The 24,727-nt window shown below is 39.0% G+C and overlaps 3 long non-coding RNA genes across 8 annotated transcripts in view; all 3 read left to right on the forward strand.

Annotated features, from left to right (window-relative positions):
- The first annotated feature begins 4,086 nt into the window (after positions 1-4,086).
- Positions 4,087-6,758, forward strand: LOC123771889 (uncharacterized). The gene is made up of 2 exons (XR_011230837.1): positions 4,087-5,036; positions 6,206-6,758. It is a non-coding gene; the product is annotated as an uncharacterized lncRNA (long non-coding RNA).
- Positions 6,759-9,119: 2,361 nt separating this feature from the next.
- The window catches only part of LOC123771888 (uncharacterized), a 41,829-nt gene continuing 26,221 nt past the window's right edge, over positions 9,120-24,727 (forward strand). For 4 of the 6 annotated variants that reach the window (XR_011230840.1, XR_011230842.1, XR_011230843.1 and 1 more), the window contains exons 1-2: positions 19,942-20,091; positions 20,928-23,794. This is a non-coding gene — a long non-coding RNA (uncharacterized lncRNA). Of the gene's footprint in view, positions 9,169-16,436; positions 16,480-19,941; positions 20,092-20,927; positions 23,795-24,727 lie in introns of those variants that run through there. The other 2 variants (XR_011230844.1, XR_011230845.1) reach the window with 2 other exon arrangements.
- On the forward strand, positions 12,487-14,422 carry LOC138372403 (uncharacterized). Its single transcript, XR_011230846.1, has 2 exons — positions 12,487-12,828; positions 13,744-14,422. It is a non-coding gene; the product is annotated as an uncharacterized lncRNA (long non-coding RNA).

Below are 24,727 nucleotides of genomic sequence, written 5' to 3' on the forward strand. Positions count from 1 at the left end.
GGGAATAACATTAGTGTTTATGATACAGTATGTATGGCCAGAGTCTTACTCCACACGATGATTTTGGTGGTCGGAAGCGAGTCCTAATCTTCCTATATATATGTACTCTGAATTTAGGAGTTTTAGATCTTGATCGCAAAACAGATTCTGTAATTGAGTTTAATTAGATGCAACTTATTAATAATATTTCCTGCAGGTTATAAACCAATCTGAGTGACTTTTGCTGCAGAAAATTGGGTTTGAACTGGTAAGCACCAAGTTCCACCCCCTCTTCTTCCCTTAGACACCCCCCCTCTCTCCCTTGTCCTTGACACCCCTCCCCCCCCCATTCCTATAACAGCACAAGCACCCAAACAAGTCGGTGTGTACTCTCCTAATTGTGCTTGTGGGTCTCGAATGTCAATCAACTGGTGTGTATTCACCTAGTTGTATTCACCTAGTTGTGTTTTGCGGGGGTTGAGCTTTGCTCTTTCGGCCCGCCTCTCGACTGTCAATCAACTGTTTACTAACTACTTTTTTTCCTCACCATACACACCCCAGGAAGCAGGTCGTGACCAAGAAGCAGCCCGTGACAGCTGACTAACTCCCAGGTACCTATTTACTGCTAGGTAACAAGGGCATTCAGGGTGAAAGAAACTTTGTCCATTTGTTTCTGCCTGGTGCGGGAATCGAACCCGCGCCACAGAATTACGAGTACTGCGCGCTATCCATCAGGCTAGTGTGTGTGTGTGTGTGTGTGTTGTTCTGGTACACCCAAGATCTCCTAACGGAAGGAAAAACTCAATTCCCATTTTTGTATTCGCAGACAAGAAAATTTAAAAATTGTTGATAGCTTGTACAAGCGGTTTCGTTTTGACCAATTATCCAAACACGAACACTACATGTCCAGACGAACAGTTAAAACATTTTGCAGTCTTATTGTGAACAAATATTACGTTTTATGGAAATGTTACGAAATAGTAAACTGCGAAAATGAAAGTTTCCTGTTGGTCAATAGCTCATGTTGGCATCACGTGACCCGGCAGGAGTATATAAAGTCTGGGGTTTGGTACCCCAGACACACTCCTTCACAACTTCTTCTGTTGTTACCAACTCCTCCGCCAACATGAAGATCGTAAGTATTATGTGTTTATATTGACTACACTTTATAAACGTTGATCGCTACACAACAGTTTAGAACGTTTTCTCTACTTAAGCCTCACCACGCTGACTGCTTAATTGATGCATTTGTTTAATTTTATTAATATCCACAGAACTTTAGTTTATTTTAAAATAAATTTTAGATATCACGCTCTAATTTATGAGAATAATGTTTAAACTCGTGTTATTTATCAACAAGCAGTTAAGTGCTTAACACACAACAAATTAAGCATTTGAACGTGAACTTTCTTTAGTTCCTGTAGAAGTTCAAATAAAGTCGATGCCATACTAATGATACATGAAGTTAAATAGAGAGAGTAAACCTCGAGCATTATACTCCACCCTGGGGTTAGTTTCCTTGATCTCTTGAGATTGTTGAAGAGTAAAACTAAAACAGTTAATTAAGATTGTGTCTACGATACTCAGAATGACACAAAAGTACATCTTGTCAAGGAAAACCACAATTTCCTGACATTTTATCCAACAGCAGAAACAAAATCTAAATTCACCCATTTATATATAGATTTATTTTTATTTTATTTATATACATACAAGAATTCTCACATTCCTGTACAGCCATTAGCACGCATAGCGTTTCGGGCAAGTCCTTAATCCTAATTTTCACACACACACAAACATCTCCAGGAAGCAGCCCGTAGCAGCTGTCAAACTCCCACGTATCTATTTACTGCTAGGTGAAAAGATGCATCAGGATGAAAGAAACTCTGCCCATTTGTTTCCGCGTCCGCCGGGGATCGAACCCGGACCCTTAGGACTACGAACACCGAGCGCTGTACACTCAACCGTCAGGTCCACTAAACTATATATTTTTAGCGTGTTTTAGATACGTAATAGACTGATTTTGATGTCTAATTATTCTTGCAGTTTGCGATGCTGATGGCTGTTCTGGCAGTGCTGTTCGCAGTCTTGGGGACTGCCAATGGCATCTGGACACGTAACGATTGTGTTCAACAACGTCATAGTGCCCGCGTTGCTCGCTCACCCAATCCAATCCCCGATGCCTCTGCTCAAAATAAGAGAATATAAATAAGAAAATGTGGTAATAGGTACTCTGCGAGCCCCGCTCCTGTGCCAGGTAAGTTACGGGCTCACCATAGCCCGTGCTACTTGGAACTTGTTCAGAGTAGCTGAATCTATAAACAATAACAGCAGGTACCCCGGATGATCCGTGCATTAGCTCTCTTCTTATAAATATATATAACTTAAATATCCATAATGTTCTTGCTGACCCCCACTACCAGTGCCCACTGGCAGTGCCCACTGCCAGTGCCCACCACCGTGGATGAAGGGCAAGGGGGGGGGGAATGGAACATCAACGTGTCCACCACAAACACAGAGCCGTTGGTGACAGGGTACCATGAAGGACTTGTTATAAAATCTTCGTGTAATATGATGTATCATAATAAACTTCTGCATCGTTTAAGAGGAATAACTTTGCTGTTCTTACACTTCTGCTAATGTGACATTGTTAATAAAGTGTATTACTGTACATGGATGTTTAAATTTTATTTACCTTAATTTGGGAAATGTACAAAAGTGTAAATAAATAAATACATTTTTAGGAAAAGTAAAATTAGTGGAAAGATATACATCTTCAGTTAATTTAAAATATTCCCCATCGATAGTGATTAAAAATAAAAAGCAACGCAGGATTAACTAAAAAAATGTACATAGTTCAAATTTAAATCTTATTAAATGAATAAAAAAGGACTGACTAAATCCTAAAATAAATTCTTATATAAAATAAAGAACAAATATATATATATATATATATATATATATATATATATATATATATATATAAATTACAATATTATAAAATAACATATTATAAAATAATATAATAGACATATTATAAAATAAATTTCTTTACTATGCACCCCATACCCATCCCATGGGCGGTGGTGGAAAGGCAACTTGGCAACTGTCCTCGACTCAAGTCCATTACATCCAGCGGTCGACCCCACAGACGCATTCATTAATTTGTACATGCTGTTCATTCAAACCAGGAATTTTCAAACATTCAAACCAGCTGAAAAGGTTTGGTGAAGCTGAAAATGTGTAATAAAGCCGAAGATAAGTAAGTTATTCATGTGAATGTTGGTGATGTTCAGAATGTTACTGGTTGCAGAGTAACATTTTGCTTGCCAGTCTTGTCCTCTCAGTTTGTAAATGAATAGCATTGTCTGAACGGCAGCGTGTGTATGGTAGTACTGTGTGTATGATAGCAGTGTGTGTATGGTAGTACTGTGTGTATGGTAGTGCTGTGTGTATGATAGTGCTGTGTGTATGATAGCATTATGTGTATGGTAGTACTATGTGTATTGTAGTACTGTGTGTATGGTAGCAGAGTGAATGGTTGTATTATGAGTATATTTATAATAGTTTTTTGCTAGTAATAGTTTTATGCTAGCACATAATGTATTACCTGTCGATTACCTGTTGATAATTTCGAGAGCTCCTCTGCTCCTACGGAAGAAATAAGTGCAGCTCTTTACTTACTATTGACACTTTATTTACATTACTTTTACACATTACTTATATTTATTGGCCGGAGACTGAAGAGTCGTGGACCTTTGATGTTTACAGTGTGTTTTGTAACTGTGTTAAATGTACACTTTCCATTCATTGGCTATATTTTTCAGTTCCTGCCATATCTCGCTCCAGCATATTGTCATTTTATTGAGCAGTTTCGGGATCTGACTTTAAAATATCTTCCATATGGATGTTATGAGATATCTCTATTGACGTCCTTGTAAGGAATATTGTGTTTTGTGTATGGGAATAACATTAGTGTTTATGATACAGTATGTATGGCCAGAGTCTTACTCCACACGATGATTTTGGTGGTCGGAAGCGAGTCCTAATCTTCCTATATATATGTACTCTGAATTGAGGAGTTTTAGATCTTGATCGCAAAACAGATTCTGTAATTGAGTTTAATTAGATGCAACTTATTAATAATATTTCCTGCAGGTTATAAACCAATCTGAGTGACTTTTGCTGCAGAAAATTGGGTTTGAACTGGTAAGCACAAAGTTCCACCCCCTCTTCTTCCCTTAGACACCCCCCCCTCTCCCTTGTCCTTGACACCCCTCCCCCCCCCATTCCTTTAACAGCACAAGCACCCAAACAAGTCGGTGTGTACTCGCCTAATTGTGCTTGTGGGTCTCAAATGTCAATCAACTGGTGTGTATTCACCTAGTTGTATTCACCTAGTTGTGTTTTGCGGGGGTTGAGCTTTGCTCTTTCGGCCCGCCTCTCAACTGTTTACTAACTACTTTTTTTTCCTCACCATACACACCCCAGGAAGCAGGTCGTGACCAAGAAGCAGCCCGTGACAGCTGACTAACTCCCAGGTACCTATTTACTGCTAGGTAACAAGGGTATTCAGGGTGAAAGAAACTTTGTCCATTTGTTTCTGCCTGGTGCGGGAATCGAACCCGCGCCACAGAATTACGAGTACTGCGCGCTATCCATCAGGCTAGTGTGTGTGTGTGTTGTTCTGGTACACCCAAGATCTCCTAACGGCAGAAAAAACTCAATTCCCATTTTTGTATTCGCAGACAAGAAAATTTAAAAATTGTTGATAGATTGTACAAGCGGTTTCGTTTTGACCAACTATCCAAACACGAACACTACATGTCCAGACGAACAGTTAAAACATTTTATAGTCTTATTGTGAACAAATATTATGTTATATTGAAATGTTACGAAATAGGAAACTGCGTATAAGAAATTTCCCTACAAGTCAGTAGCGTGTGTTGGCAACACCTTACCTGGCAGGCGTATATAATGTCTGGGGTTCCGTGTTCCAGACACACTCCTTCACAGCTTCTCTTGTCATTACCAACTCATCCGCCAACATGAAGATCGTAAGTATTATGTGTTTGTATTGACCGTAATTTATAAACGTTGATCGCTATACAGCACAGCTTGGAATGTTTTCTCTCTACTTAAGCCTCACCACGCTGACTGCTTAATTGATGCTTTTGTTTAAATTTAATAATATCCACAGAACTTTAGTTTATTTTAAAACAAAATTTAGATACCACGCTCTAATTTATGAGAATAATGTTAAAACTGGTGTTATTTATCAACAAGCAGTTAAGTGCTTAACACGCACCAAATTAAAACTTTTGTTTAGTTCCTGCAGAAGTTCAAATGAAGTCGATGCCATACTAATGATATTTGAAGTTAAATTGGGAGAGTAAACCTCTAGCATTAAACTCCACCCTGGGGTTAGTTTCTTAGATCTCTTGAGATTGTTGAAGAGTGAAACTAAAACAATTAAGAATGTATTTACGATACTCTTGAGTGACACGCAGGTATATATTGTCAAGGAAAACCAGTTTCCTGACATTTTGTCCAACAGCAGAAACAAAATCTAAATTCAGCTATTTATATATATAATTTTTTATTTATATATACAATAGTTCTTACATTCTTGTACAGCCACTAGTACGCATAGTGTTTCAGGCAAGTCCTTAATCCTAATTTTCACACACACACGGGGAGCCGGTGGCCGAGCGGACAGCATGATGTACACGTGATCCTGTGGTCTCGGGTTCGATCCCGGGCACCGGCGAGAAACGATGGGCAGAGTTTCTTTCACTCTATTCCCCTGTTACCTAGTAGTAAATAGGTATCTGGGAGTTAGTCAGCTGTCACGGGCTGCTTCCTGGTGTGCGGTGTGGAGGGAAAAAAAGTAGTAGAAACAGTTGATTTACAATTGAGAGGCGGGACGAAAGAGCAGAGCTCAACCCCCGCAAGCACAACTAGGTGAATACACACACACACATCCCCAGGAAGCAGCCCATAGCCGGTGTCAAACTCCAGGGACTCATTAATTTTAAGTGAACAGTGGCATCAGGGTGAGAAACTCTGCTCATTTGTTTCCGCCTATGCCGGGGATCGAACTCGGACCCTTAAGACTACGAACTCCGAGCGCTGTCCACTCAACCGTCAGGCCCCCTAAACTATTTAGTTTTAACGTGTTTTCGATACATAATAGACTCATTTTGATGTCTAATTATTCTTGCAGTTTGCGATGATGATGGCTGTTCTGGCGGTGCTGTTCGCAGTCTTGGGGACTGCCAATGGCGATTTTGATGCAAAGCCTCACAGTGCCCTCGTTGCTCGCTCATCTGATCCAATCCTCGATGCCTCTGCTCAAAATAAGAAAAAATAAATAAGAAAATGAGGTAATCGGCACCTCGGATGATCCATGCATTAGCTCTCTTCTAATAAATATATATAACGGAAATATCCATTATGTTCTTGCCGACCCCCACTGCCACCGTGGCCACTACCAGTGCCCACTAAGTGCCCACTACCAGTGCCCACTAAGTGCCCACTACCACCGTGGCCACTACCAGTGCCCACTACCGTGGATGAAGGGCAAGGGGGGAGTGGAACATCAACGTGTCCACCACAAACACAGAGCCGTTGGTGACAGGGTACCATGAAGGACTTGTTATAAAATCTTCGTGTAATATGATGTATCATAATAAACTTCTGCATCATTTAAGAGGAACAACTTTGCTGTTCTTACACTTCTGCTAATGTGACATTGTTAATAAATTCTATGACATGGATGTTTAATTTTCTTTACCTAAATTTGGGAGACTGTACAAAATTGTATATAAATATAAATACATACTTAAGAAAAGTAAAATAAGGGAAAAGATGTACATCTTCAGTTTATTTAAAATAATCCCCATCGTTAGTGGTTAAAAAAACAACGCAGGATTAGCTAAAAAATGTATACAGTTCAAATTTAAATCTTATTAAATGAATAAAAATGAACTGACTAAATCCTAAAATAAATTCTTTTATAAAATAAAGAACAAATATATATACAAGAAAGATATTAAAACTAGACCTATTATAAAATAAATAAATTTCTTTATTATGCACCCCATACCCATCCCATTGACTGTGGTGGAAAGGCAACTTGCCAACTGTCCTCGACTCAAGTCCATTACATCCAGCGGTCGACCCCACAGACGCATTCATAAATTTGTACATGCTGTTCATTCAAACCGGTTATTTGCAAATATTCAAACCAGCTGAAAATATTTGAAGCTAAAAATGTCTAATGAAGCCGAAGATAAGTAAGTTATTCATGTGAATGTTGGTGATGTTCAGAATGTTACTGGTTGCAGAGTAACATTTTGCTTGCCAGTCTTGTCCTCTCAGTTTGTAAATGAGTAGCATTGTCTGAACGGTAGCGTGTGTATGATAGTACTGTGTGTATGATAGTACTGTGTGTATGATAGCAGTGTGTGTATGATATTACTGTGTGTATGATAGCAGTGTGTGTATGGTAGTACTGTGTGTATGATAGCAGTGTGTGTATGATAGTACTGTGTGTATGATAGCAGTGTGTGTGTGGTAGTACTGTGTGTATGATAGCAGTGTGTGTGTGTGGTAGTACTGTGTGTATGATAGCAGTGTGTGTATGGTAGTACTGTGTGTATGATAGCAGTGTGTGTATGGTAGTACTGTGTGTATGATAGCAGTGTGTGTGTGGTAGTACTGTGTGTATGATAGCAGTGTGTGTGTGTGGTAGTACTGTGTGTATGATAGCAGTGTGTGTATGGTAGTACTGTGTCTATGATAGCAGTGTGTGTATGGTAGTACTGTGTGTATACTAGCAGTGTGTGTATGGTAGTACTGTATGATAGCAGTGTGTGTATGGTAGTACTGTGTGTATGATAGCAGTGTGTATATGGTAGTAGTACTGTGTGTATGGTAGCAGAGTGAATGGTTGTATTATGTGCATATTAGTAAGTTTTATGCTAGTAATAGTTTTATGCTAGCACATAACGTATTACCTGTCGATTACCTGTTGATAATTTCGAGAGTTCCTCTGCTCCCACGGAAGAAATAAGTGGAGCTTTTTACTTACTATTGACACTTTAATTACATTACTTATTTACACATTACTTATATTTATTGGCCGGAGACTGAAGAGTCGTTTACAGTGTATTTTGTAACTGTGATAAATGTACACATTACATTCACTGGCTATATTTTTCAGTTTCTGCCATATCTCTCTTGTATGCTGCTATTTTATTGAGCAGTTTCGGGATCTGACTTTAAAATATCTTCCATATGGATGTTATAGGAGATCTCTATTGACATTCTTGTAAGGGATACTGTGTTTTGTGTATGGGAATAACAGTAGAGTGTTTATGATACAGTATGTATGGCCAGAGTCTTACTCTACAAGATGATTTTGGTGTTCGGAAGCGAGTCCTAATCTCCCTATATATATGTGCTCGGAATTTAGGAGTTTTAGATCTTGATCGCAAAACAGGTTCTGTAAATGAGTTCAATTAAATGCAACTTATTAATAATATTTCCTGCAGGTTATAAACCAATCTGAGTGACTTTTGCTGCAGAAAATTGGGTTTGAACTGGTAAACACCAAGTTCCACCCCCCCTTAGACACCCCCCTCTCTCCCTTGTCCCTGACACCCTCCCCCCCCCCATCCCTTCAACAGCACAAGCACCTAAACCAGTCGGTGTGTACTCATCTAATTGTGCTTGCGGGTCTTGAGCTTTGGTCCCGCCTCTCAAATGTCAATCAACTAGTGTGTGTGTGTGTGTGTGTGTGTGTGTGTGTCCTTCTGGTGCACCCAAGGTCGCCCAAGGTCAGGAAAAACTCAATTCCCATTTTTGTATTCGCAGACAAGAAAATATTAAAATTGTCGATTGTTTGTACAAGCGGTTTCGTTTTGACCAATTATCCAAACAGGAACACTACATGTCCAGGCGAACAGTTAAAACATTTTGCAGTCTTATTGTGAACAAATATTACGTTTTATTGAAATGTTACGAAATAGTAAACTGCGAAAATGAAAGTTTCCTGTAGGTCAATAGCTCGTGTTGGCATCACGTGACCCGGCAGGAGTATATAAAGTCTGGGGTTTGGTACCCCAGACACACTCCTTCACAACTTCTTCTGTTGTTACCAACTCCTCCGCCAACATGAAGATCGTAAGTATTATGTGTTTATATTGACTACACTTTATAAACGTTGATCGCTACACAACAGTTTAGAACGTTTTCTCTACTTAAGCCTCACCACGCTGACTGCTTAATTGATGCATTTGTTTAATTTTATTAATATCCACAGAACTTTAGTTTATTTTAAAATAAATTTTAGGTACCCCGCTCTAATTTATGAGAATAATGTTTAAACTCGTGTTATTTATCAACAAGCAGTTAAGTGCTTAACACACAACAAATTAAGCATTTGAACGTGAACTTTTTTTAGTTCCTGCAGAAGTTCAAATGAAGTCGATGCCATACTAATGAAATATGAAGTTAAATAGGGAGAGTAAACCTCGAGCATTATACTCCACCCTGGGGTTAGTTTCCTAGATCTCTTGAGATTGTTGAAGAGTAAAACTAAAACAGTTAATTAAGATTGTGTCTACGATACTCAGAATGACACAAAAGTACATCTTGTCAAGGAAAACCACAATTTCCTGACATTTTATCCAACAGCAGGAACAAAATCTAAATTCAGCCATTTATATATAGACTTATTTTTATTTTATTTATATACATACAAGAATTCTCACATTCCTGTACAGCCACTAGCACGCATAACGTTTCGGGCAAGTCCTTAATCCTAATTTTCACACACACACAAACATCTCCAGGAAGCAGCCCGTAGCAGCTGTCAAACTCCCACGTATCTATTTACTGCTAGGTGAAAAGATGCATCAGGATGAAAGAAACTCTGCCCATTTGTTTCCGCGTCCGCCGGGGATCGAACCTGGACCCTTAGGACTACGAACACCGAGCGCTGTACACTCAACCGTCAGGTCCACTAAACTATTTATTTTTAGCGTGTTTTAGATACGTAATAGACTGATTTTGATGTCTAATTATTCTTGCAGTTTGCGATGCTGATGGCTGTTCTGGCAGTGCTGTTCGCAGTCTTGGGGACTGCCAATGGCTTCTTTACAGATAATGATTGTGCTCCAACACGTCACAGTGCCCGCGTTGCTCGCTCACCCGATCCAATCCCCGATGCCTCTGCTCAAAATCAGAGAATATAAATAAGAAAATGTGGTAATAGGTACTCTGCGAGCTCCGCTCCTGTGCCAGGTAAGTTACGGGCTCACCATAGCCTGTGCTACTTGGAAATTGTTCAGAGTAGCTGAATCTATAAACAACAACAACAACAGCAGGTACCCCGGATGATCCGTGCATTAGCTCTCTTCTTATAAATATATATAACTTAAATATCCATAATGTTCTTGCTGACCCCCACTACCAGTGCCCACCACCGTGCCCACTGGCAGTGCCCACTGGCAGTGCCCACTGGCAGTGCCCACTACCGTGCCCACTACCAGTGCCCACTGGCAGTGCCCACTACCAGTGCCCACTGCCGTGGATGAAGGGCAAGGGGGGAGTGGAACATCAACGTGTCCACCACAAACACAGAGCCGTTGGTGACAGGGTACCATGAAGGACTTGTTATAAAATCTTCGTGTAATATGATGTATCATAATAAACTTCTGCATCATTTAAGAGGAACAACTTTGCTGTTCTTACACTTCTGCTAATGTGACATTGTTAATAAAGTGTATTACATGTATGTTTTAATTTTCTTTACCTTAATTTGGGAGAATGTACAAAAGTGTAAATAAATAAATACTTTTTTAGGAAAAGTAAAATAAGTGGAAAGATATACATCTTCAGTTATTTTAAAATATTCCCCATCGATAGTGATTAAAAAGCAACGCAGGATTAGCTAAAAAAAATGTGCATAGTTCAAATTTAAATCTTATTATATGAATAAAAAAGGACTGACTAAATCCTAAAATAAATTCTTATATAAAATAAAGAACAAATATATACATATATATATACAAGAAAGATATTAAAACTAGACATATTATAAAATAAATTTCTTTACTATGCACCCCATACCCATCCCATGGGCGGTGGTGGAAAGGCAACTTGGCAACTGTCCTCGACTCAAGTCCATTACATCCAGCGGTCGACCCCACAGACGCATTCATTAATTTGTATATGCTGTTCATTCAAGCCGGTTATTTTCAAACATTCAAACCAGCTGAAAATGTTTGGTGAAGCGGAAAATGTCTAATGAAGCCGAAGATAAGTAAGTTATTCATGTGAATGTTGGTGATGTTCAGAATGTTACTGGTTACAGAGTAACATTTTGCTTGCCAGTCTTGTCCTCACAGTTTGTAAATGAGTAGCATTGTCTGAACGGTAGCGTGTGTATGGTAGTACTGTGTGTATGATAGCAGTGTGTGTATGGTAGTACTGTGTGTATGGTAGTACTGTGTGTATGATAGCAGTGTGTGTATGGTAGTACTGTGTGTATGGTAGTACTGTGTGTATGATAGCAGTGTGTATATGGAAGTAGTACTGTGTGTATGGTAGCAGAGTGAATGTTTGTATTATGTGCATATTAGTAAGTTTTATGCTAGTAATAGTTTAATGCTAGCACATAACGTATTACCTGCCGATTACCTGTTGATAATTTCGAGAGCTCCTCTGCTCCCACGGAAGAAATATGCGCTGCTCTTTACTTACTATTGACACTATATTTATATTACTATTTACATATTACTGATATTTATTGGCCGGAGACTGAAGAGTCGTTTACAGTGTATTTTGTAACTGATAAATGTACACATTCCATTCATTGGCTATATTTTTCAGTTTCTGCCATATCTCTCTTGTATGTTGCTATTTTATTGAGCAGTTTCGGGATCTAACTTTAAAATATCTTCCATATGGATGTTATGAGATATCTCTATTGACATTCTTGTAAGGGATACTGTGTTTTGTGTATGGGAATAACAGAGTGTTTATGATACAGTATGTATGGCCAGAGTCTTACTCCACACGGTGATTTTGGTGTTCGGAAGCGAGTCCTAATCTCCCTATATATATGTGCTCTGAATTTAGGAGTTTTAGATCTTGCTCGCAAAACAGGTTCTGTAAATGAGTTCAATTAAATGCAACTTATTAATAATATTTCCTGCAGGTTATAAACCAATCTGAGTGACTTTTGCTGCAGAAAATTGGGTTTGAACTGGTAAACACCAAGTTCCACCCCCCCTTAGACACCCCCCTCTCTCCCTTGTCCTTGACACCCTCCCCCCCCCATCCCTTCAACAGCACAAGCACCTAAACCAGTCGGTGTGTACTCATCTAATTGTGCTTGCGGGTCTTGAGCTTTGGTCCCGCCTCTCAAATGTCAATCAACTAGTGTGTGTGTGTGTGTGTGTGTCCTTCTGGTGCACCCAAGGTCGCCCAAGGTCAGGAAAAACTCAATTCCCATTTTTGTGTTCGCAAACAAGAAAATATGAAAATTGTAGATAGATTGTACAAGCTGTTTCGTTTTGACCAATTATCCAAACACGAACACTACATGTCCAGACGAATAGTTAAAACATTTTGCAGTCTTATTGTGAAGAAATATTACGTTTTATTGAAATGTTACGAAATAGGAAACTGCGTATATAAAATTGTCCTACTAGTCAGTAGCGAGTGTTGGCATCACCTGACCCAGCAGGAGTATATAAAGTCTAGGGTTCCGTGTTCCAGACACACACCTTCACAGCTTCTCTTGTCAGTACCAATTCCTCCGCCAACATGAAGATCGTAAGTATTATTTGTTAATATTGACTGCACTTTGTAAACGTTGATTGCTACACAACACAGCTTAGAACGTTTTCTCTCTACTTAAGCCTCACCACTCCGACTGCTTAATTGATGCATTTGTTTAATTTGAATAATATCCACAGAACTTTAGTTTATTTTAAAATAAATTTTAGATATCACGCTCTAATTTATGAGAATAATGTTTAAACTCGTGTTATTTATCAACAAGCAGTTAAGTGCTTAACACGCACCAAATTAAGCATTTGAACGTGAACTTTTTTTAGTTCCTGCAGAAGTTCAAATGAAGTCGATGCCATACTAATGATATATGAAGTTAAATAGGGAGAGTAAACCTCGAGCATTATACTCCACCCTGGGGTTAGTTTCCTAGATCTCTTGAGATTGTTGAAGAGTAAAACTAAAACAGTTAATTAAGATTGTGTCTACGATACTCAGAATGACACAAAAGTACATCTTGTCAAGGAAAACCACAATTTCCTGACATTTTATCCAACAGCAGAAACAAAATCTAAATTCAGCCATTTATATATAGACTTATTTTTATTTTATTTATATACATACAAGAATTCTCACATTCCTGTACAGCCACTAGTACGCATAGCGTTTCGGGCAAGTCCTTAATCCTAATTTTCACACACACACAAACATCTCCAGGAAGCAGCCCGTAGCAGCTGTCAAACTCCCACGTATCTATTTACTGCTAGGTGAAAAGATGCATCAGGATGAAAGAAACTCTGCCCATTTGTTTCCGCGTCCGCCGGGGATCGAACCCGGACCCTTAGGACTACGAACACCGAGCGCTGAACACTCAACCGTCAGGTCCACTAAACTATTTATTTTTAGCGTGTTTTAGATACGTAATAGACTGATTTTGATGTCTAATTATTCTTGCAGTTTGCGATGCTGATGGCTGTTCTGGCAGTGCTGTTCGCAGTCTTGGGGACTGCCAATGGCATCTGGACACGTATCTCTTGTGCACCAAAACGTCATAGTGCCCGCGTTGCTCGCTCACCCGATCCAATCCCCGATGCCTCTGCTCAAAATAAGAGAATATAAATAAGAAAATGTGGTAATAGGTACTCTGCGAGCCCCGCTCCTGTGCCAGGTAAGTTACGGGCTCACCATAGCCTGTGCTACTTGGAACTTGTTCAGAGTAGCTGAATCTATAAACAACAACAACAACAGCAGGTACCCCGGTTGATCCGTGCATTAGCTCTCTTCTTATAAATATATATAACTTAAATATCCTTAATGTTCTTGCTGACCCCAACTACCACCGTGCCCACTGCCAGTGCCCACCACCGGTGCCCACTACCAGTGCCCACCACCGTGCCCACTGCCAGTGCCCACTAGCAGTGCCCACTACCGTGGATGAAGGGCAAGGGGGGAGTGGAACATCAACGTGTCCACCACAAACACAGAGCCGTTGGTGACAGGGTACCATGAAGGACTTGTTATAAAATCTTCGTGTAATATGATGCATCATAATAAACTTCTGCATCATTTAAGAGGAACAACTTTGCTGTTCTTACACTTCTGCTAATGTGACATTATTAATAAAGTGTATTACGTGTATGTTTTAATTTTCTTTACCTTAATTTGGGAGAATGTACAAAAGTGTAAATAAATAAATACTTTTTTAGGAAAAGTAAAATAAGTGGAAAGATATACATCTTCAGTTATTTTAAAATATTCCCCATCGATAGTGATTAAAAAGCAACGCAGGATTAGCTAAACAAAATGTGCATAGTTCAAATTTAAATCTTATTATATGAATAAAAAAGGACTGACTAAATCCTAAAATAAATTCTTATATAAAATAAAGAACAAATATATACATATATATATACAAGAAAGATATTAAAACTAGACATATTATAAAATAAATTTCTTTACTATGCACCCCATACCCATCCCATGGGCGGTGGTGGAAAGGCAACTTGGCAACTGTCCTCGACTCAAGTCCATTACATCCAGCGGTCGACCCCACAGACGCATTCATTAATTTGTATATGCTGTTCATTCAAGCCGGTTATTTTCAAACATTCAAACCAGCTGAAAATGTTTGGTGAAGCGGAAAATGTCTAATGAAGCCGAAGATAAGTAACTTATTCATGTGAATGTTGGTGATGTTCAGAATGTTACTGGTTACAGAGTAACATTTTGCTTGCCAGTCTTGTCCTCACAGTTTGTAAATGAGTAGCATTGTCTGAACGGTAGCGTGTGTATGGTAGTACTGTGTGTATGATAGCAGTGTGTGTATGGTAGTACTGTGTGTATGGTAGTACTGTGTGTATGATAGCAGTGTGTGTATGGTAGTACTGTGTGTATGGTAGTACTGTGTGTATGATAGCAGTGTGTATATGGTAGTAGTACTGTGTGTATGGTAGCAGAGTGAATGTTTGTATTATGTGCATATTAGTAAGTTTTATGCTAGTAATAGTTTAATGCTAGCACATAACGTATTACCTGCCGATTACCTGTTGATAATTTCGAGAGCTCCTCTGCTCCCACGGAAGAAATATGCGCTGCTCTTTACTTACTATTGACACTATATTTATATTACTATTTACATATTACTGATATTTATTGGCCGGAGACTGAAGAGTCGTTTACAGTGTATTTTGTAACTGATAAATGTACACATTCCATTCATTGGCTATATTTTTCAGTTTCTGCCATATCTCTCTTGTATGTTGCTATTTTATTGAGCAGTTTCGGGATCTGACTTTAAAATATCTTCCATATGGATGTTATGAGAGATCTCTATTGACATTCTTGTAAGGGATACTGTGTTTTGTGTATGGGAATAACAGTAGAGTGTTTATGATACAGTATGTATGGCCAGAGTCTTACTCCACACGGTGATTTTGGTGGTCGGAAGAGAGTCCTAATCTCCTTATATATATGTGCTCGGAATTTAGGAGTTTTAGATCTTGATCGCAAAACAGGTTCTGTAAATGAGTTCAATTAAATGCAACTTATTAATAATATTTCCTGCAGGTTATAAACCAATCTGAGTGACTTTTGCTGCTGAAAATTGGGTTTGAACTGGTAAACACCAAGTTCCATCCCCTCTTCCCTTAGACACCCCCCTCTCTACCTTGTCCTTGACACCCTCCCCCCCCATCCCTTCAACAGCACAAGCACCTAAACCAGTCGGTGTGTACTCATCTAATTGTGCTTGCGGGTCTTGAGCTTTGGTCCCGCCTCTCAAATGTCAATCAACTAGTGTGTGTGTGTGTGTGTGTGTGTGTCCTTCTGATGCACCCAAGGTCGCCCAAGGGCAATAAAATCTCAATTCCCATTTTTGTATTCGCAGACAAGAAAATATTAAAATTGTCGATTGTTTGTACAAGCGGTTTCGTTTTACCTATTATCCAAATACGAACACTACATGTCCAGACGAATAGTTAAAACATTTTGCAGTCTTATTGTGAAGAAATATTACGTTTTATTGAAATGTTACGAAATAGGAAACTGCGTATATAAAATTGTCCTACTAGTCAGTAGCGAGTGTTGGCATCACCTGACCCGGCAGGAGTATATAAAGTCTGGGGTTCCGTGTTCCAGACACACTCCTTCACAGCTTCTCTTGTCAGTACCAATTCCTCCGCCAACATGAAGATCGTAAGTATTATTTGTTAATATTGACTGCACTTTGTAAACGTTGATCGCTACACAACAGTTTAGAACGTTTTCTCTCTACTTAAGCCTCACCACTCCGACTGCTTAATTGATGCATTTGTTTAAATTTAATAATATCCACAGAACTTTAGTTTATTTTAAAATAAATTTTAGATATCACGCTCTAATTTATGAGAATAATGTTTAAACTCGTGTTATTTATCAACAAGCAGTTAAGTGCTTAACACGCACCAAATTAAGCATTTGAACGTGAACTTTTTTTAGTTCCTGCAGAAGTTCAAATGAAGTCGATGCCATACTAATGATATATGAAGTTAAATAGGGAGAGTAAACCTCGAGCATTATACTCCACCCTGGGGTTAGTCTCCTAGATCTCTTGAGATTGTTGAAGAGTAAAACTAAAACGGTTAATTAAGATTGTGTCTACGATACTCAGAATGACACAAAAGTACATCTTGTCAAGGAAAACCACAATTTCCTGACATTTTATCCAACAGCAGAAACAAAATCTAAATTCAGCCATTTATATATAGACTTATTTTTATTTTATTTATATACATACAAGAATTCTCACATTCCTGTACAGCCATTAGCACGCATAGCGTTTCGGGCAAGTCCTTAATCCTAATTTTCACACACAAACATCTCCAGGAAGCAGCCCGTAGCAGCTGTCAAACTCCCACGTATATATTTACTGCTAGGTGAAAAGATGCATCAGGATGAAAGAAACTCTGCCCATTTGTTTCCGCGTCCGCCGGGGATCGAACCCGGACCCTTAGGACTACGAACACCGAGCGCTGTACACTCAACCGTCAGGTCCACTAAACTATTTATTTTTAGCGTGTTTTAGATACGTAATAGACTGATTTTGATGTCTAATTATTCTTGCAGTTTGCGATGCTGATGGCTGTTCTGGCGGTGCTGTTCGCAGTCTTGGGGACTGCCAATGGCATCTGGCAACGTGTCTCTTGTAGACCAAAACTTCATAGTGCCCGCGTTGCTCGCTCACCCGATCCAATCCCCGATGCCTCTGCTCAAAATAAGAGAATATAAATAAGAAAATGTGATAATAGGTACTCTGCGAGCCCCGCTCCTGTGCCAGGTAAGTTACGGGCTCACCATAGCCTGTGCTACTTGGAACTTGTTCAGAGTAGCTGAATCTATAAACAACAACAACAGCAGCAGGTACCCCGGATGATCCGTGCATTAGCTCTCTTCTTATAAATATATATAACTTAAATATCCATAATGTTCTTGCTGACCCCCACTACCACCGTGCCCACCACCGGTGCCCACTACCAGTGCCCACCACCGGTGCCCACTACCAGTGCCCACCACCGTGCCCACTGCCAGTGCCCACTACCAGTGCCCACCACCGTACCCACTACCGTGGATGAAGGGCAAGGGGGGAGTGGAACATCAACGTGTCCACCACAAACACAGAGCCGTTGGTGACAGGGTACCATGAAGGACTTGTTATAAAATCTTCGTGTAATATGATGTATCATAATAAACTTCTGCATCGTTTAAGAGGAACAACTTTGCTGTTCTTACACTTCTGCTAATGTGACATTGTTAATAAAGTGTATTACTGTACATGGATGTTTTAATTTTCTTTACCTTAATTTGGGAGAATGTACAAAAGTGTAAATAAATAAATACATTTTTAGGAAAAGTAAAATAAGTGGAAAGATATACATCTGCAGTTAATTTAAAATATTCCCCATCGATAGTGATTAAAAAGCAACGCAGGATTAGCTAAAAAAAATGTACATAGTTCAAATTTAAATCTTATTATATAAATAAAAAAGAACTGACTAAATCCTAAAATAAATTCTTATATAATATAAAGAACAAATATATACATATATATATACAAGAAAGATTTTAAAACTAGACATATTATAAAATAAATTTCTTTACTATGCACCCCCATAACCATCTCATGGGCGGTGGTGGAAAGGCAACTTGGCAACTGTCCTCGACTCAAGTCCATTACATCCAGCGGTCGACCCCACAGACGCATTCATTAATTTGTACATGCTGTTCATTCAAACAAGGAATTTTCAAACATTCAAACCAGCTGAAAATGTTTGGTGAAGCGGAAAATGTCTAATAAAGCCGAAGATAAGTAAGTTATTCATGTGAATGTTGGTGATGTTCAGAATGTTACTGGTTGCAGAGTAACATTTTGCTTGCCAGTCTTGTCCTCTCAGTTTGTAAATGAATAGCATTGTCTGAACGGTAGCGTGTGTATCGTAGTACTGTGTGTATGGTAGTGCTGTGTGTATGATAGCATTGTGTGTATTGTAGTACTGTGTGTATGGTAGCAGAGTGAATGGTTGTATTATGAGCATATTAATAATAGTTTTTTGCTAGTAATAGTTTTATGCTAGCACATAATGTATTACCTGTCGATTACCTGTTGATAATTTCGAGAGCTCCTCTGCTCCCACGGAAGAAATAAGTGCAGCTTTTTACTTACTATTGACACTTTATTTACATTACTTTTACACATTACTTATATTTATTGGCCGGAGACTGAAGAGTCGTGGACCTTTGATGTTTACAGTGTGTTTTGTAACTTTGTTAAATGTACACTTTCCATTCATTGGCTATATTTTTCAGTTCCTGCCATATCTCGCTCCAGCATATTGTCATTTTATTGAGCAGTTTCGGGATCTGACTTTAAAATATCTTCCATATGGATGTTATGAGATATCTCTATTGACATCCTTGTAAGGAATATTGTGTTTTGTGTATGGGAATAACAGTAGAGTGTTTATGATACAGTATGTATGGCCAGAGCCTTACTCCACACGATGATTTTGGTGGTCGGAAGCGAGTCCTAATCTCCCTATATATATGTGCTCTGAATTTAGGAGTTTTAGATCTTGATCGCAAAACAGGTTCTGTAAATGAGTTCAATTAAATGCAACTTATTAATAATATTTCCTGCAGGTTATAAACCAATCTGAGTGACTTTTGCTGCTGAAAATTGGGTTTGAACTGATAAACACCAAGTTCCATCCCCTCTTCCCTTAGACACCCCCCTCTCTCCCTTGTCCTTGACACCCTCCCCCCCCCATCCCTTCAACAGCACAAGCACCTAAACCAGTCGGTGTGTACTCATCTAATTGTGCTTGCGGGTCTTGAGCTTTGGTCCCGCCTCTCAAATGTCAATCAACTAGTGTGTGTGTGTGTGTGTGTGTGTGTGTGTCCTTCTGGTGCACCCAAGGTCGCTCAAGGGCAATAAAATCTCAATTCCCATTTTTGTATTCGCAGACAAGAAAATATTAAAATTGTCGATTGTTTGTACAAGCGGTTTCGTTTTGACCAATTATCCAAATACGAACACTACATGTCCAAACGAACAGTTAAAACATTTTGCAGTCTTATTGTGAAGAAATATTACGTTTTATTGAAATGTTAAGAAATAGGAAACTGCGTATGTAAAATTTTCCTACTAGTCAGTAGTGAGTGTTGGCAACACCTGACCCGGCAGGAGTATATAAAGTCTGGGGTTTGGTACCCCAGACACACTCCTTCACAGCTTCTCTTGTCATTACCAATTTCTCCGCCAACATGAAGATCGTAAGTATTATCTGTTTATATTGACCGTACATTGTAAACGTTGATCGCTACACAACACAGCTTTGAACGTTTTCTCTCTACTTAAGCCTCACCACTCTGACTGCTTAATTGATGCATTTGTTTAATTTGAATAATATCCACAGAACTTTAGTTTATTTTAAAATAAATTTTAGATATCACGCTCTAATTTATGAGAATAATGTTTAAACTCGTGTTATTTATCAACAAGCAGTTAAGTGCTTAACACACACCAAATTAAGCATTTGATCGTGAACTTTTTTTTTTATTTCCTGCAAAAGTTAATTTGAAGTCGATGCCATACTAATGATATATGAAATTGAATAGGGGGAGTAACCTTCAAGCATTATACTCCACCCTGGGGTTAGTTTCCTAGATCTCTTGAGATTGTTGAAGAGTAAAACTAAAACAGTTAATTAAGATTGTGTCTACGATACTCAGAATGACACAAAAGTACATCTTGTCAAGGAAAACCACAATTTCCTGACATTTTATCCAACAACAGAAACAAAATCTAAATTCAGCCATTTATATACAGACTTTTTTATTTTATTTATATATACAAGAGTTCTTACAATCCTGTACAGCCATTAGCACGCATAGCGTTTCGGGCAAGTCCTTAATCCTAATTTTCACACATACACACACACACACACACATCTCCAGGAAGCAGCCCGTAGCAGGTGTCAAACTCCCAGGTACCTATTTACTGTTAGGTGAAAATGTGCATCAGGATGAAAGAAACTCTGCCCATTTGTTTCATGCATAATATATAACTTACAGAATAGACTGATTTTGATGTCTAATTATTCATGCAGTTTGCGATGCTGATGGCTGTTCTGGCGGTGATGTTCGCAGTCTTGGGGACTGCCAATGGCGTGAGATCTCTCTTTTGTACGATAACGCGTCTTAGTCCCCGCGTTGCTCGCTCACCCGATCCAATCCCCGATGCCTCTGCTCAAAATAAGAAAAAATAAATAAGAAAATGTGGTAATCGGTACCCCGGATGATCCATGCATTAGCTCTCTTCTAATAAATATATATAACGGAAATATCCATTATGTTCTTGCTGACCCCCACTACCATCGTAGCCACTGGCAGTGCCCACTACCACCGTGCCCACTACCATCGTGCCCTCCACCGTGCCCTCCACCGTGCCCACCACCAGTGCCCACTACCACCGTGCCCACTACCACCGTGCCCTCCACCGTGCCCACCACCAGTGCCCACTACCACCGTGCCCACTACCACCGTGCCCTCCATCGTGCCCACCACCGGTGCCCACTACCAGTACCCACTTCCGTGGATGAAGGGCAAGGGGGAAGTGGAACATTAACGTGTCCACCACAAACACAGAGCCGTTGGTGACAGGGTACCATGAAGGACTTGTTATAAAATCTTCGTGTAATATGTACTTCGTGTAATAATTGCCCGAAACGCATTGCGTAATAGTGGCTTTAGGCATTGTATGTACTAGCTCTATCTATATATCAATCCATTAATGTAACATCACTTGTATGTATGTACCTTACCTGAATAAACATTTTTATATTTTATGATGCATCATAATATACTTCTGCATCATTTAAAAGGAACAACTTTGCTGTTCTTACACTTCTGCTAATGTGACATTATTAATAAATTCTATGACATGGATGTTTTAATTTTCTTTACCTTAATTTGGGAGAATGTACAAAAGTGTAAATAAATAAATACGTTTTAAGGAAAAGTAAAATAAGTGGAAAGATATGTCTTCAGTTAATTTAAAATATTCCCCATCGATAGTGATTAAAAATAAAAAGCAACGCAGGATTAGCTAAAAAAAATGTACATAGTTCAAATTTAAATCTTATTAAATGAATAAAAATGAACTGACTAAATCCTATAATAAATTCTTTTATAAAAATGAAGAACAGATATATATACAAGAAAGATATTAAAACTAGACATATTATAAAATAAATAAATTTCTTTACTATGCACCCTATACCCATCCCATGGGGGGTGGTGGAAAGGCAACTTGGCAACTGTCTTCGACTCGAGTCCATTACATCCAGCGGTCGACGCAATTGACTCATTCCTAAATTTGTACATGTTGTTGATTCAAACCAGTTATTTTTAAACATTCAAACCAGCTGAAAATTTCTAATGAAGCCGAAGATAAGTAAGTTGTTCATGTGAATGTTGGTGATGTTCAGAATGTTACTGGTTGCAGAGTAACATTTTGCTTGCCAGTCTTGTCCTCTCAGTTTGTAAATGAGTAGCATTGTCTGAACGGTAGTGTGTGTATGGTAGTACTGTGTGTATGATAGCAGTGTGTGTATGGTAGTACTGTGTGTATGATAGCAGTGTGTGTATGGTAGTACTGTGTGTATGATAGCAGTGTGTATATGGTAGTAGTACTGTGTGTATGGTAGCAGAGTGAATGTTTGTATTATGTGCATATTAGTAAGTTTTATGATAGTAATAGTTTTATGCTAGCACATAATGTATTACCTGTCGATTACCTGTTGATAATTTCGAGAGTTCCTCTGCTTCCACGGAAGAAATAAGTGGAGCTTTTTACTTACTATTGACACTTTATTTACATTACTTATTTACACATTACTTATATTTATTGGCCGGAGACTGAAGAGTCGTTTACAGTGTATTTTGTAACTGTGATAAATGTACACATTACATTCATTGGCTATATTTTTCAGTTTCTGCCATATCTCTCTTGTATGTTGCTATTTTATTGAGCAGTTTCGGGATCTGACTTTAAAATATCTTCCATATGGATGTTATGAGAGATCTCTATTGACATTCTTGTAAGGGATACTGTGTTTTGTGTATGGGAATAACAGTAGAGTGTTTATGATACAGTATGTATGGCCAGAGTCTTACTCCACACGGTGATTTTGGTGGTCGGAAGAGAGTCCTAATCTCCTTATATATATGTGCTCGGAATTTAGGAGTTTTAGATCTTGATCGCAAAACAGGTTCTGTAAATGAGTTCAATTAAATGCAACTTATTAATAATATTTCCTGCAAGTTATAAACCAATCTGAGTGACTTTTGCTGCAGAAAATTGGGTTTGAACTGGTAAGCACCAAGTTCCACCCCCTCTCCCCTTAGACACCCCCCTCTCTCCCTTGTCCTTGACACCCTCCCCCCCCATCCCTTCAACAGCACAAGCACCTAAACCAATCGGTGTGTACTCGTCTAATTGTGCTTGCGGGTCTTGAGCTTTGGTCCCGCCTCTCAAATGTCAATCAACTGGTATGTATGTGTGTGTGTGAGTGTGTGTGTGTGTGTGCGTGTGTGTGTGTCCTTCTGGTGCACCCAATGTCGCTCAAGGGCAGGAAAAACTCAATTCCCATTTTTGTGTTCGCAGACAAGAAAATATTAAAATTGTCGATAGTTTGTACAAGCGGTTTCGTTTTACCTATTATCCAAACACGAACACTACATGTCAAGACGAACAGTTAAAACATTTTACAATCTTATTGTGAAGAAATATTACGTTTTATTGAAATGTTACGAAATAGGAAATTGCGTATAAGAAATTTTTCCTACTAGTCAGTAGCGAGTGTTGGCATCACCTGACCCGGCAGGAGTATATAAAGTCTGAGGTTTGGTACCCCAGACACACTCTTTCACAGCTTCTCTTGTCGTTACCAACTCCTTCGCCAACATGAAGATCGTAAGTATTATCTGTTTATATTGACTGCACTTTGTAAACGTTGATTGCTACACAACACAGCTTAGAACGTTTTCTCTCTACTTAAGCCTCATCACGCTGACTGCTTAATTGATGCATTTGTTTAAATTTAATAATATCCACAGAACTTTAGTTTATTTTAAAACAAATTTTAGGTACCACGCTCTAATTTATGAGAATAATGTTTAAACTCGTGTTATTTATCAACAAGCAGTTAAGTGCTTAATACACAACAAATTAAGCATTTGAACGTGAACTTTTTTTAGTTCCTGCAGAAGTTCAAATGAAGTCGATGCCATACTAATGATATATGAAGTTAAATAGGGAGAGTAAACCTCGAGCATTATACTCCACCCTGGGGTTAGTTTCCTAGATCTGTTGAGATTGTTGAAGAGTAAAACTAAAACAGTTAAGAATGTATCTACGATTCTCTTGAGTGACACACAGGCATATATTGTCAAGGAAAACTAGTTTCCTGACATTTTGTCCAACAGCAGAAACAAAATCTAAATTCATCCATTTATATATGTATTTTTTATTTATATATACAAGAGTTCTTACATTCCTGTACAGCCACTAGTACGCAAAGCGTTTTGGGAAAGTCCTTAATCCTAATTTTCACACACACACGGGGAGCCGGTGGCCGAGCGGACAGCACGCTGGGCACGTGATCCTGTGCTTCCGGGTTCGATGCCGGGCGCCGGCGAGAAACGATGGGCAGAGTTTCTTTCACCCTATGCCCTGGTTACCTAGCAGTAAATAGGTATCTGGGAGTTAGTCAGCTGTCATGGCTGCTTCCTGGTGTGTGTGTGGTGTGGGGGGGGGGGAGTAGTAGAAACAGTTGAGAGACGGGCCAAAAGAGCAGAGCTCAACCCCCGAAAGCACAACTAGGTGAATACACACACACACATCCAC

The sequence above is a fragment of the Procambarus clarkii genome, chromosome 38 (assembly GCF_040958095.1).
Source record: "Procambarus clarkii isolate CNS0578487 chromosome 38, FALCON_Pclarkii_2.0, whole genome shotgun sequence".
NCBI classification, from domain to species: Eukaryota; Metazoa; Arthropoda; class Malacostraca; order Decapoda; family Cambaridae; genus Procambarus; species Procambarus clarkii.